The sequence below is a fragment of the Cydia pomonella genome, chromosome 22 (assembly GCF_033807575.1).
Source record: "Cydia pomonella isolate Wapato2018A chromosome 22, ilCydPomo1, whole genome shotgun sequence".
NCBI lineage: Eukaryota > Metazoa > Arthropoda > Insecta > Lepidoptera > Tortricidae > Cydia > Cydia pomonella.
Genome location: NC_084724.1, coordinates 2,772,532 through 2,785,642, shown reverse-complemented (window position 1 = coordinate 2,785,642; position 13,111 = coordinate 2,772,532). Strand labels below are relative to the sequence as shown.

Here is a 13,111-nt window from a genome sequence, read left to right as displayed (position 1 = left end):
TTTTTATCTATTTATTCTGTCATTCATTTCTTAGTTACAATTAATCCTTATCAAGGCAGATGCTATTTAGAGAACACATACAGCACTGTTCACTGTTCAGTGTATAGGTGTGTCTCTAAATTCCAATAAGATTAAATGTCATTCTTTCAACAATATTCAACGATCTGTTTCATTCATAATTAAAGGATTGTTAACATAAATTCATTCTTAGGTTAAGGGACATGCATGGATCATGATGAATCATGCTTTCGGTTTGGTCTAATAAAAATGAAGACGATTTCCACATTTTATATTTTATTCTGAGATTTATCGTTTTTAGGACATAAGTATTGTCAGCAGCGTTTATATTATGTCTACTCACGTTTAAAGTGGGAGGGTGGAAAAGAGGGGCAAATACATTTGACCAATTGTTTCCACTTCCGGTTTTTATTGTATCCCTGTAAATTAAATACATGCTAAGTTTCATGCTTTCTTCCGGAATGGACCCCATTTTGAGCTCGGACTAAATATATTAAAACGGGTCACTCACGTACATTTAATATGTGAGTGACCCGTTTTAACATATTTAATATGTCTGTCTCAAGGAAGTTTGGCTATTATAATAACTCAGATTATTATTCATAAATAAATTTTAAAATACTTCCAAAGATTTCAACAATAGATAAATAAATTAAATATTCAAATTTAGTAGAAAACTGTCAGATAAACTTTCTACAAGACAAAGGCAGAGAAAGGCGGCTATGCTGTATGGATGTCAAATTGACACTCACGTAATTTCCTTACGCGCGTTGTGTAACGTACGTAATGCTGACCATGTGTGATGTACGTTAGCATCGTTAGATATCTCATCGAATGTACTAACTTTTTGTTCACACTTGCCTATAAAGGTTACTTTCTAAGAAAGCGTACGGGAGTAATACATTTGCTTAAATTACGAAAAAGTAGTTAATTAGGTAACCAACGTTACAATATCATTCGATCCGATTCAAACTTAAAGATACGTCAAAAAATTCCTTAAGGCACGACAGGGATTGGATATGTCAGTGTCAAAAGTGACGTTTTTGTTGGAAGAAACGTCACGGACACTGACATATCTAATCCATATCGTATCTTCAGCAAATTTTTGATGTATCTTAAAGTTCGAATTGGGCTGATTGTTGCCACTAGAGCCACACTAACTTAGCCATTGCCATACAATCGAAGTGACATGAATATTCAAGTAACATACGTCTTTGTCTAGTATTTTTCGTTTTAGAAATTGTAATATAAAGAAATAAATCGAGTAGTTTTACATATATTACATGAGTCTTGGTATGAGTTACTCATAAATTTTTATTGTACCAAAATTATTTATGAGTTTAATGATTTCCAAATACATTTCGCGTAAGTCGCAAGTATGACGAAGAGAATGTGAGCAATCTTAAAACAACAAACTTGGTACCAATATGGCTTTATTGCACAGGTTCTTAATTATTTATTAAATACGTACTGTTTTTGTATTATGTAAGACTTTGTTATGCTCTGAATACATAACAATCAGTCGGCATTAGAAATTTTAACTATCTTGTTAGGTACTAAGAAAGTACTTTTGGCAATTCGGGACTTATTAACATAAATGTTTTGACGATTAAAACGGGTCACTCAAGTTTCAAAAATCAAATATCGCACCAAAAACTTAATTTACGATCAAGTACGATAAGTTATTGTCGGCTCGAACAAAAATGCGGTTGAGTCAAGCGCCGCGCAAGCAGAGCGCTGTAGAAAGTACGTTCAATAAAAATAAACATCGTCGAAGGAAAGTCGGCCGCATAGGATTATTACTTAGCTGTTTTCGGGGTTAGGGTCGATTCGATATACTTTTAAACCAATAAATTATTATAGAAGCCTTCTAGAGTAAAGTGAAGTATATTTTCAATTAAAATAAACTTTAATAAACTACAACAGACAGCAAAGAGGGCCTCATAGGAGTTTAATAATAAGATGTTAATGGGTTCAAGGTTAATATTATTTTCGGGAGTCAAAAAGAAAATAAGAGGAACCTAATGACAAGGTTAAAAGAAAATACAGAACACCTGTGTAACCACAGAATAACCTCGTTAATGAGATAATGAGCCACTAATAATATCTATTGTGTCATTGAACTTTTTTCGTGTAATATTTTCCTATTTATTTTTTATTGTAATTTAGTGGTAGACAAATACATTAAAATTGACGAAATGGGAATACAATAAAGTAAATTAAATCAACATTAGATTAAATAAGTCACTGATAAAAATCTAGTTAAACAACTCGTCCCGGATTTTTCCGCATGCAAAGGTACCCATCATGCTCGCCGCGTTACTATGCGTTCATTTAACTGATATAACTTTATTACGTGATAGCCTAATGGCCCTGTTAATAATAAAATCCCTAAAATACCTTAATATATTATGCTCCACATGTTCAAATATCAAATTAAAACTTCTTCTTCTTTCTGGTTCTCTTTGGTTCTTTTTGGTTTTGTACGAGTTTTTTCTCGCATTCATGTCGCTACATTTTTCGACTCAGAACTGCGACATTCAAATATAAGTCACCGAAAAGAAGATATTCGAGTTTGCGAAGTTGGGAAATTTAGACGGTGTTACGGTAAGTCACGGACTTTAATTGTTAAGCCATTTAAGTTTTACTTTAAATCGGACATTCCATATCGTTAGTATTAACTACACCAAATTAGCTTGAACCATATTCTTTAAAGTCCATGACACAAAATTTTATGGCCAACAAGAAATAGAATGGTCATATGTAGCAGTAATCACCAAAAAGGAGCAAGGGTTTTTTTTTTACATTTCTGTTACGTAGTATAGCTAAAAAAAAACTAGCTTTATCTTTTATAAATAATAAATGCAAACGCTGTAACTTGATGCGAACGATTTACATAACGCCACAACATTCGATAGCGCGAAATGTTTATCGTTTTAATTATGTAAACAAAAGGTGTGACAGCCGTTTTTTATTAATTCGTTGACGTCAGTAAAAATTGTCCACCGAATATTTTATTTTTAACGGGTCACTCATTTCTTGACGTCAGTAACAAAAAGGTTCACATAGATTTTTTAACGAGGTCACTCACGCTTTAGTCAACTACCGCTCGACATTTCGATTTGTTTAGAAAATCTTCAACAGGGCCATCACCTGCTGCGCAAGGTGTGGGTCAAAACATACTCTGCAATCTAGTTCGGTTCGTGTCATCCACAATGACGCCCAGATTTGTCAAAATTAACCTTTAATAACATGACATTACGAGTTAAGGCACGCGTCTTCGTGAATGGTACAATCTACAATTTACTAAAATTCCGTGAGTGACCCAATTTTAAATTGTTTTAATGGATATAAGATTTGTTTAATCCCCCATATATAGTGAAAATGGGAGTTGAAAAAAATAGTGTCAATTAGTGTGAGTAGTTAATTGCTGTCAGTTTTGTTACGACAATTAAGCATGAAATCTTTATGGGAATCAACTTTTTGTCCGTTTTACATTGTAATATCGCTTATTATAGTTTATGAAATGAACACCAAAACCAAGTTTTTATTCATATTGAATGCTTAATTATCGTCACAGAACTGACAGTGATTAAGTTTTTTTAAGAACTCGCGCTAAATTATCGGAACTTGTGTACAAAATATCATTTGATATTTACCAGTCGCTTTTCTGTGAAGCAAAATCGTGAGGAAACCAGACTAATCCCAATAAGGCCTAGTTTACCCTCTCGGTTGGAAAGTCAGAGGGCAGTCGCTTCCGTAAAAACTACCTACACCAATTACTGGGATTAGTTGCCAAGCGGACCACAGGCTCCCATGAGTATGCCAAAATGGCGGGACAAACGCGAGGAGGAAGAACAACTGACGCTAATTGGGTACACTACTTTCCGAAAACTCCCAAAAATTATGTTTTTTAAGTATTTTTTGGGTATAGCAGGATACTTAATGTATGTTTTTGCAAATATAACTGTGAGTGTGACCTTCTCAAACGAGTTCCGTTAAAATTGCATTTTGTTTGGACACACCATTTGGTTAGCGGTACATTTTATTGCATCGACTTTGGTCCTACTTACACCAAACAAGTGCACTCAAGAGCACTTTAATCAGGTCACTACATATGGCAACGTCCCTACAAAATGGTCAAATTTTATTGGTTTTGTGTGTATATCTGTACAGTGGATGTAGGTTAAATTATTCTTGTAAGATTTGAGAAATTGTGTACACGAGCCTATAAAATGATTTATAAAAAAAAAAAATTAATCATTTATTTCGGATTTTTTTCCATATTGTATTAGTAGCTTATTACTATTATAATTAACCTATGTTAGTTATACTACGTATTATGTTATAGTTAGACCAAGATAACCCTGCGACGATTTTGATAGCAAAGACTGTGCCAATGTTATTTATACCTACGTCATAATTTCATAAAAATTTGACGTTTAAAAGTAAAGTAAAAAAAATGACGAGATTTTTTTTCTTAGTCGTCCAAGTCAGCCAACCCTCGATACAAAATTGCGTGAAAAAATGTATTCTTTCACTTTTTCCTAATCAGATTACGATACCGAATAAGCCCACTATTTTTGTTATAGGTTTAACTATGTATAGTCCGTTTTTCAAAGTTATGAATGTACTGAGAACTTTGCCTATAGGTATATGTTCCGTCGCTACTTCGCTAGTAATAGTAAAGATTACTGAAAAAGTACCTATTCTATTAGCTTAACGTAAAATAAAAAAAAAAGTCAATTCTTCTTCTTCTTCCTCGCGTTGTACCGGCGTTTTTGCCATGGCTTATGGTAGCCTGGGGTCCGCTTGGCAACTAATCCCAAGAATTGGCGTAGACACTAGATTTACGAAAGCGACTGCCATCTGACCTTCCATTCCAACCCAGAGGGTAAACTAGGCCTTATTGGGATTAGTCCGGTTTTCTCACGATGTTTTCCTTCACAGAAAAGTGACTGGTAAATATCAAATGATATTTCGTAGATAAGTTTAGAAAAACTCAATGGTACGAGCCGAAAAAAATAAGTAAATTATCGGATATTAAATATGTTAAAAGGGGTCACTCACGTATTTTAAATAGGAAACGCTCGACATGTGTGAAATACGTGAGTGACCCGTTTTAACATATTTAATATGTCTGTGTCTCTCGGAAGTTTTTTTAATAAAAAGATCGGATCTCTAACTTTCTTACATCTGTGCTGTGCCCATTAGTATTACTAGATATTTTACCGAGTGCCCTTTCTATTTAGAAACATCAGCTTTTACAGTCCAATTAAAATACTAGTTATCTAAACAAGACATTTGAAGCCCCTTTTCACGGTCAAGTGCGAGTTTCTTTTTATTCTCGCACCGAGGGCACAAACTTTGAATTATCTCGTGTAATAAAGGCGAAAGACTTGATCAGAAGTACCTCTACTAAATATAATTGTGTACAGTGCCATCTATTGACATCTATGGAAATATTTTTCACATTTTCCTTTATAAATCATTTATTTCATTTAAAAAAAAAATATCTTGGAATGTATAATTTCAGCTCTTTCAAATGATACCCCACTTGACCTAGTCACTAGATTTTGAAATTTTGCGCCCTAATCATATTGGGCATTTTCCATAGTTAATAAAAAATAAATAAAAAAACCTTTCAATATTCCTGGGTTAGCGTTGTTCATAACTATTCCAAATTTTAAATCGATAATAGCTTAAGTACTTCTCGAGATATTTAGCGATGTGACAGACAGACGGACGGCCGAGTCGCCACCATAAGGGTTCCTTTTGTACCTTTTCGGTACGGAATTCCATAACAATAAGAAACTCTTAAGACGAAAATGACCACGCTAAATAGTCTTTCCATACAAACGTAGTTGACAAATAAATTAATTGTCAATTTGTTTTCGTTGTTTTGTTTCTGACCACTCTGTCACACTTGTATTTTTGTCTTTAATCAAGTAAATACAAAAAGGCGAGTGATATTCAATTCAATTTATTTTTACACCGTGGATGAAATTTTTGAAATTATTTAGAAATAGGCTGTTTTTTTGTAAGTAATTTATATTATGAGAGTGGGTGTGTGAGTGTGCGTGTATTTGTGTGTGTGTGTGTGTGCGTGTGTGCGTGTGTGTGTGTGTGTGTGTGTGTGTGTGTGTGTGTGTTCTGCTTTTGTGTTTTTTCTTAATTACAAGCAATTTATTTTTAAGATTGTTATAGTTTAATTTAATTTAAGGACGTATTTCTAACACAACTTGTATTGTTCGTGAATGACTATGACTAAATTTCACCCCATACAAAAACTCCGTCACATTTTTTGGTGACAAAAAAAAGACAACGAAAGGAGTCTTGACCCAGTCCTCATTTTCCTCTGTGGATATTAACATTATTGAAAATGGAACCACAGCTATAAATTGTATTGGTCAATTTTCTCTACCAATTTTTTTACAAAATGACAGATAGATCAAACAAATTGGGGCAATCGAAGAATTTTGATTACAAAAGTAAGTATTAAAGTGTATTTAAGAATTAGGAAATGTTGGAATATATTTGACCACTAGACGTAACCAACTATTTGGTGCTCAATGTACTGTTACCGTACGCATTTCCCATTCACGAAGAAAGTTTACCTAACACCAAAGTTTACCAACAAAAATTACCGAATATCACTTCACTATTCAAATCCTTCACTCACAGGCACAGTCACTCACTCGTTTCGGTATACGTATATAGCGGTACACGGTACGCGGTACGCGTGCTGCGCGGACGGCGGTCGCGGGAGAATGCGCTGCGCTGGCGCAGTGGCGTGCGCTCTGTTAAGGGGAAGTTGGATTAGGGAAAAATTGATGTCTGATATTATTATCGACGATAAAATAGTATAAATCTAGAGATAACAGATGCGTTAATTAATTAATTTAGTATAAAAATATATATTTAAATAATAACTAATGAATATGTTCCTTGCACAAAATTCTGTCCATCTCTAAAATATATACTTAAAAAACTGTTTAAACATCATGAATATAAATGTAATTAAAATATACGCTACTATAAACGAGAACTGTTATTTTAGCGTATATTTTCATTATACCCAGTGACCAGTTCGCCGGACGATATCGGCCTGTCAGTTATTCGAAAAAACTGACAATCGCGAATAACTGACAGGCTGATATCGTCCGGCGAACTGATAATCAGTGGGGTTTAGACAACTAAATATAAGTTCTTATTTCTCCGAATTGTCTTAAAGTTATGTGAATTCGAATGATAGCGATGATTTAATTGCATTCGTGATTGAATGATTTAATGATGTAATGATGTCGTTATGCAGCAGTAATGTTTAAACAATTATACTTTCTAAATAACAACATTGTCAACGTCTCTTAAAGTGTGTCAGTATTGTTTTAAAAAGTGTGCAGAAAATGATCCATTTCCGATCTAAAGCACTGTACTTTCTAAGTACGTATTTTAATTTTTTTTATTAATTTATTATTTATTTAAGTGTTTTAATTTTATTGCATTAAATACAAAAAATATTACAAATGCCACACACTTAATGTCAAAAGGTATTCTCTACCAGTAAACCATAGGTCTAAACAGAAACTGTGGAAAATGGTGCAAGAAGAAAACTAAGCGAATTTAATTTAAATCCATTACAAACATAATAAACTTGTAACTTTTTTACGATAAGTAAGTAATTAAAATTTTAGTTTAAATGGATTATTTGTACAGTTTCCATTCTGATAATTAACTCCTCAATTAATAACGATATTTTTACCAAAATTGTTAATTGAATGTACCTTTAAGAAATAATACTGAAGTTTATTTTTGCCCATGTTTTTAAATGCATATGAATTTTAATTTCCTCGTATTCGAAATGAAAAGTAGAGTGTTTAACTGGGGTGAAAGGCCTCATTTCAATCTCCCAACTATTGGCACCAAAATACCGCGACACAAATGGGTGCCTTGGTTAACAATCTACTAGGTATATAATTTTGATCTTGACATTGAAATGAAATAGGCGCAGGTGAATTTGTAACTAAACATAAGGCATTATTTATTATTTGCCAACCTTCAAACAAAGAAACGTCACTTGTTCTGTATAAATAAACAAAATCATCAATAATAATGTTAAAAATAATTTAATATATATTTTAACAGTATTCGTAATTACCAGAATGCACCTTATACAATTGTAGGCTCATAGTTCATAGTCATAATATTCAAAAATCCTAAACGGCTCACCTTTTTTTTATACTACGTCAGGAGCAAACAAGCATACGGCCCGCCTGATGGTAAGCAGTCTCCGTAGCCTATATACGCCTGCAACACTAGAATAATAATTTTTATTAATGAGTTGCACTATATGTATGCCTTAAAAATTTGCAGAGTTCCCTCGATTCCTCATTGATCCCATCATCAGAACTGAGTTTTGACAAAAACGGGACCAATCTGTATATACATATATAGATTCAATCAACAAAATAATTTTCGAAATCGGTCCAGAAATGACGGAGTTATTAAGTAACAAACATTTAAAAAAAACATACACCCGAATTGATAACCTCCTCCTTTTGAAATCTTGAAGACGGTTAAAAATTCGTAATAAGAAAATCAAAACAAAATAATAAAAGAAAAAAATCGGTTATAAACCTATAAGATCAACTTCTCCTTAAGAGGATGCACCCAAACGCGGAAGCCAGCGTTGACCGCGGTCCGACCAACTTAACTTTGCCGTCCGCGTCGACTCGCCTCTACCAAGCGAGGCTCTTATTGACTAGTAGATTTTTCACATCATCTATTCGGAAAAGAGCTTTTTCTTCCCCGCTAAGAGGGTTCAAAGTAACATTTTTCTGGGGGCACGATTTTTTTTCTTTGGGCTTGTGCACAAATCACGCGAGGCTCGATAAGGGGGGACCCCTCCCGAAAAAATCACGGCAAATCACGTTGGGGGAGGGGCGGTATAAGAAAACCTCACGTGTATTTTTCTATGGCGAACAAAACTAAGAAAAAATATCTAAAACATACTTTTTCTCGGTTTTGTTAAACATAAATCTTCACTTGGCACTTCGAAATAGCGAGTCTAAACAAGATTTACTCCAAACAATACTATTTATCTTAAAATTAATAAATTAAAAAAGTATATATATACGTGTGGTTATGTGGGGGAGGGGGGTTCCCCAAGAACCTCACCAAATATCACCAAGGGGGAGGGGGGTCAAAAAGTAGCCGAAAAAACCTCGCGTGATTTGTGCACAAACCCTTTTTTGACTGCAATTTTTTAGGTAAAATAATATTTTGGAACAAACATTTCCTCATAGGTGATGTGAAAAGCAGTATGTGTCATATGCTGGCATAATGATTTCACACTTGAATCCTTCTCTTCGTTCAGGGTTCAATGTACACCCACGCCGTAAATATGTTATATTGCTCCTTTGTGTTGTGACACAATCTACTAAGGCGTGCCGTGCGAATCTCGCGACGGAAGATTTGGCCATCGCGCGGGTTTTTACCTTTATCCGAATCCCAATTACTCTGAAAAATACTTCTGTTTAAAATTTCAGAGCACGTCAGAGGGCTTACCGCGAACCACGTTCGAAGTGTTGCCTCCCTGTCATGCTTACGTACGAATTTACAAGTGCGACAGAGAGGCAACACTTCGAACGTGGTTCGCGGTAGGCCCTCAGGTCCCTGGTTAGTTTTGATTGCAGTACCCGTACAATAAGTCACTGACAGTGTCAAAACTGACATCGAGAACGTAATTTACTTTCTATACATCTCGCTCGCACTTATATGCGAGTACGAGCGAGATGCATAGAAAATAAGTTACGTTCTCGATAGCGTTTATGTCTGTACCGAACTGGTGGTAGCCAAGCCACAGAGTTTGCTGTTGCAAATATAGTATGATGTTAATTTTAATTTTTTTTTATACTACGTCGGTGGCAAACAAGCATACGGCCCGCCTGATGGTAAGCAGTATCCGTAGCCTATGTACGCCTGCAACTCCAGATGTGTTACATGTGCGTTGCCGACCCTAACCCCCTCCCCTCGTTGAGCTCTGGCAACCTTACTCACCGACAGGAACACAACACTATGAGTAGGGTCTAGTGTTATCTGCCTGCGGTTTTCTGTAAGGTGGAGGTGTAAATTATGGTATATAATTGTACAGTTTTGTAATATGACTGTAATTCTGTGTAAACATTAAATAAATAAACAAAAGTATAGTTTTCGTGTGTTTTTTTCATGGTATTTGACATTAACTCCCTCTAAAACTTTTCAGCACACCAGCTTGCACAGGATAAATTTGTCTACCTATGTATAGGCAGCCTATGTAATAAATAAATAAATATATATATATATACAAATTGACTAAGTCCCACATATATATAATATTTAAAAATACTTAGATACATAGACGACACCCATGACTCAGGCACAAATATCCATGCTCAACACACGAATAAATTCCCTTGCCAGGATTTGAACCCGTGACCATCGGCTTTATAGGTTGGGTCTCTACCCACTAGGCCAGACAGGTCGTCAAAATGTGTGTGGAATGCCTAAGTATCCACAGGCGGCCTAATCCCAAAGAACTGTCTGGTCCATTACATCGAAAAATATTAGTTCGTTGTCCGCCCGCAAACATAAGTTGGTGTAACGGTCAACATGGCGACTTGGCAGTTTATGATAGCGGTAGGCAGTAAAAGTAATGGGTGAGTGATTTCCGGACTTTCTTATATGATCTCAAGGTTGAACTGAAAAAAAACATATCAGTAGGGCTTGTAGATATGTCACTTTTTTTTCTATACAGGGCGTCCCAAGACTATGGGACATCAAGGGAAAGTACCTTAAATATCGTAGATAGGATATTCTGCTGAAAGAAGACTTTATTTTATTTTTAAAAGTAAGTAATATTGCATTCAAAGAATTTCTAAAAAATTTGAAAATTGCGTATTTTTTCTGGTCTTGAAATTTTAATCATAATTTTTACTCTATTCATTTCTTTTGCGATATCATATTTCCGAGATGACTTATTTTTTATGCATTCTTTCGATTGGCATTATAAAAATACAGAATGTTTTTCTTTTCACAATGCCGGTCGATTTCCAGACAAAGTAACTTATTTTTTTTAAATCTTTAAATGCAGTATTACTCAGTTTTGAAAATGAAATAAAGTCTCCTTTTAGCAAAATATCCTATGTCTTATATTTAAGGTACTTTCCCTTGATGTCCCATAGGCTTGGGACGCCCTGTATATGACTTTGCACCTAATGCATCATATAGTATTTAGTCATGTTTCTAGGGTTAGCTACTTCTTTAAAGTCTTGCCATCATGTACATAATATCTTAGTTTAACTACCATTTCGTATGTATCTCTCTCACTTACTTAAAGGTTAGCTGGAAGAGATCCCTTAAGTGGATAAAATCGCCTTTGTACACATTTACTGTATTATTTCTGTGTTATGTACTTGTTTTGTGTAATAAAGTGTTTACTAATACTACTACTACTTTTTGTTTACTTTTTTTAGGTTTCCCTACCGGGAAAAAACGGAACCTTTATAGGATCTCTATGTTGGTCGTCCGTCCGTCTGTCTGTCTTTCAAGGCCTTTTATCTCGGGAACGCGTGGAGGTATCGAGTTGAAATTAAAACCATATACTCAAGTCTACAGCCGCTTGAAGTTGTGAAAAAATCAACTTCTAAGTTAACGTAAAAAAAGATACGGCCGTTTATGCCGCAAAAAACGTATTATTTCGAAACTCTCAAGGGAATCTTTTTGGGTAGTTCCCGTTGACATAGAACTATGAAATTTGGCAAGTAATATCGTCTTACAGTACAGTACAGGGAAAAATCAGAAAACTATAAAGTTATAAAATCAAAAAAAGTACGGAACCCTCGGTGGGCGAGTCAGACCGCACTTGGCTGTTTTTTTTTGCCATGACTAGTCCTACCTAGTGTAAAAATCTTCTGTTTAGACAGGGGCGTATATTTATCGACGAAACATTATTATAAAACTAGAAAAACAATGAAACTTTAAACTACGTACAATTTTATTTGCCTGTATCACCCTGTATCAATAAATTATGATACAGTATCATAATATTAGCAATTATGTATATTAGTGATAGAACCCAATGTGTAGAGACTGTCAGATACTGTCCGGTAACTAAATCTCTAAATCATTACAGATCATCCTTCATCAATAATCATTATGGAGTGCCTCAAGGCAGTATTTTGGGCCCTCTTCTATTCATAATTTACATTAATGATATGCCCAAAAGCCTGCCACATAAAAGCCTGTTGTTCGCAGATGACACGTCAATTATTGTGAAATGTAGAGATTTTCCGACTTATAATGATGACCTAAACAGAACTCTAGCCCTAACAATTAAATGGTTAGAAAGAAATAACTTGAAAATAAACCTAGACAAAACTAGCTACATTCAATTCCATACTAGTAAAGGCAAGTCACAACAGTTAGACATACAATATGACAATATTTCCATAAAAGAAGTACAGCATGCGCGATTTTTAGGTATTTTTATTGACAAACATCTAAACTGGAGAGAACATGTAGACACATTATGTTCCAAAGTAAATAGGTTTGTATTTGCCCTGAGAAGAGTTAGCCAAACTATTTCCATTCAGGCAGCGTTAATAGCATATCATGGATATGTACATTCGATTTTAAGATATGGCATAACAATCTGGGGATACTGCACTGATAAACATAACGTATTCATTGTCCAAAAGCGCTGCATTCGAGCCATATTTTCAGTTCATCCTAGAGATTCATGCCGTCCATATTTTATAAAACATAGCATTCTTACTTTTCCCAGTCTCTATATTTATGAAGTTTCTGTTTTCGTTCACAAATATAAATACCTATTCACGGATAATAACCCATTGGATTGCCGCGTAACTAGACCTAAATACAGACACAGATTACCTAAGCCATATGTAAACTTGTCACTCACTGCAAAAAATGCCTATATTATGTGTATCACAATTTATAACAAGTTACCTGATCGTTTTAAGGATATGGATCTCAAACTGTTCAAATCAAACACAAAAATGTGGCTTATAGAAAAATGTTTTTATTGTGTTAA

General features: G+C 34.6%; 1 protein-coding gene across 3 annotated transcripts in view; it reads right to left on the bottom strand.

Moving 5' to 3' along the window:
- Positions 1–13,111, bottom strand: part of LOC133530459 (rhophilin-2-B) — a 214,470-nt gene that overhangs the window by 117,245 nt on the left and 84,114 nt on the right. Inside the window, exon 1 of one of the 3 annotated variants that reach the window (XM_061868373.1) lies at positions 6,666–6,789. The exons of 1 other annotated variant lie outside the window; for it this stretch is intronic. The gene's annotated coding sequence lies outside the window, so the exon portion shown is untranslated. Of the gene's footprint in view, positions 1–6,635; positions 6,790–13,111 lie in introns of those variants that run through there. One more of the 3 variants, XM_061868372.1, reaches the window with a different exon arrangement.